At 37.3% G+C, this 2500-nt stretch overlaps 1 protein-coding gene across 3 annotated transcripts in view; it reads left to right on the top strand.

Annotated features, from left to right (window-relative positions):
* LOC125027908 (rho-associated protein kinase 1-like) overlaps positions 1 to 2500 on the top strand; it is a 45115-nt gene that overhangs the window by 814 nt on the left and 41801 nt on the right. Inside the window, exon 1 of one of the 3 annotated variants that reach the window (XM_047617038.1) lies at positions 1 to 405. This exon is cut by the window's left edge and continues 522 nt beyond it. The exons of the other annotated variants lie outside the window; for them this stretch is intronic. The gene's annotated coding sequence lies outside the window, so the exon portion shown is untranslated. The remainder of the gene's footprint in view (positions 406 to 2500) is intronic. 3 annotated transcript variants of the gene reach the window in all.

Below are 2500 nucleotides of genomic sequence, written 5' to 3' on the forward strand. Positions count from 1 at the left end.
GCTTGCCCTTTATTCTCATCATTATTCGCTCCTGTCCTGATGTGTCTTCTCATATTTGGTCAGGGTAGGGTCGCAATGTCTTGGAGGTGGAGAGAGCGACAGCGTTTTGTGTCCAAGCCTTTGAATGTGCGTCACTGGGGACAAGTGCGGTTCACGCTTTCAGTTTGTCAGTGATTATGAATTTCTTTTTTCATTCTATTCTTGGCAAGCGGGTGAAATTTAAGCTTCATAGTGGGGATTGAGAAGCGAAATAGAAACTTGTCTTGGAAAGGGCACGTCTTGTGAATGTTGGAGGTAGCTATCCAGAATAGGCCCATGCAGAGACCAGGAAAATCCATATAAATGTCATAAAGAATACATATGACATTATTTTTAATTAATGAAGATAACCAGCACAGAGCAAAGGTAAGTCCACAATCACTTATCAAGTTTGTATATCTGCACATCAAGGGAATCCATAGCCTCTCTGTTTTGGGCTCTAGCAATGGTCAGTAGATACCTACCACATATTCAGACAAGATAAAGAGTGGAAAGGAAATATTGTAAACATTGTCTTGCTGGAAGATGTGTTAGAGGTTGTTGGCCTTTGCCAGAGTGCAAAGAATGGAGGTCATGGCTTCACTTGATGAGGTCATAGTCTGGATAATAAGTAGTGCTAAATATTGTGTTAAATTGCTTTTAACCAAAGAATTTATAGTCAATTAGCAATAGTTCTATAAAACCAAGTTTGAAGATGGACTATCATAGCTATTTTTAAATACCTTTAGAGTAAGTTTTAGGGAAGGATAAGCTAGGTCCACATTATAAATTTCGTACTATACTACAAAATTATTCTGTGAAAACTTAAAAGGTGGGTGCACAAATGCTAGAAGTATTATACAGCATATGCAGAAGTTTATTAATTATCAAGGGCACATTATTTTAATTGACACCAAGACCTGTCTGCTATTGACAGTTCATGACCCTTACCAAAACATAAAACAAAACAAACAACTCTTCCCTTGCATTTCATTTGTATGCATAATTTTGAGTCAGCTTGGATGATGAAGTACAGTTATTTCCTAGGTTTCCGCTCATGGTGAAACAACATTTCTAGTTTTATAATTTGAAGGTGCACATGTTTTTTTTTTTTAACTTTTGGTAATTCTGTACAATACTTATGCACTCGCCAGAGTCTCAGTCCCCAACTCAATCTCAAAATATATTTAATAATCTAGGTTGAGGGGCCCCTCAACAAAGATTGTCTGAAACTCAGGAGCACCGAGTGGACTTTGGCTGTGAGTGGTGCTCTCTGCGTTTTTTCATTTGTAGTATTACTGTTTATGTCTGCAGATATTTCTTGTACCAATGACTGCTACTTTTTCCTATATTAGATTACGAGCTTCTACTTCCTTTGATTAGTGTGTCATATCATAAAGATTAAATGAACATTTTTATTGTGCACTGCAATATGAAAAGATTGTAACCTGTAGCTAAAGTGTGTTCAGTCTGGATATATAAGAGCCCCTGCCCTCTTCTGCAGTATAATTAAGTGGCAGGCAGGGCTGCAGTGCAATCAATAGTTGATTAAGGTATTTGAGTTTGAGTAATAATATTGCTTCTCAAGTTTACAGTTTTCATAAATTCATACTTATGTTTATCAAACACCATTGACACCTTAAACCTGGGTGATGTGACCATCTCGTAATAAAAATTTGGCTGGGGACTGGGTGATGAAAAAAAAAAAATTAGATGAAGGCCGGGGTAAGGGGAATGTAAACATGAAAATTTCACCTGTAATCAGGGTTGATGGGAATAAGTTGCCATGAGGCACAAAGCTCTTGGAGGAGATTTGCCTGAGAGGATATTAAAGAAGGGACTTTTGCATTATTTCCATTTGGTAAATGATATGACTGGAAGAGCAGCAGCTCCTGGGAGAATACTATTTCCATGCTCAGGATCCTATTCCTGCTCACCATGAGTGGCAGCACAGAAAAAATTGAATATTACGAAAATGTTTAAAAATGACACATAATAATTATACTTACTATCATTGCACAGAGTTATAGACTACCTTGATAGATGAAATGGAGTCTATTACCATATTGATATAGCATATCAAATAATAAATATAGACCTTGGAAGGAAGCAAAAAAAAATGAAAATCCTTAAGCCAAAAGAGATCTTGAGATTGCATAGGGGAGGCAAGGAGTCTCGACACTGCACACGACACTAGACCTACAAACTGCACAACCAAGGGAGTTGCCAATTGAGTAGACTTAATGCCTGGGTTTTGAGCTACGTGTGGCCCAATTGGTTACTAACATTATTACTAGCATATGTGATTAGAAAGTTTGTCATTATCAGATTTACTATTATTTTTCTTGTGGAACATAACATCTGTGAGCCACTAATCACATGAATACCCCCACATTTAGTGAGAAAATTTTAATCACTGTTTTTCTGTTTCTGCGGAGACTTTCTCGCCACTGGTCATGTGGTCTGTTGTTCAGTGAACATA

This window comes from Penaeus chinensis, chromosome 8, assembly GCF_019202785.1.
Source record: "Penaeus chinensis breed Huanghai No. 1 chromosome 8, ASM1920278v2, whole genome shotgun sequence".
In the NCBI taxonomy this organism is placed as follows: domain Eukaryota; kingdom Metazoa; phylum Arthropoda; class Malacostraca; order Decapoda; family Penaeidae; genus Penaeus; species Penaeus chinensis.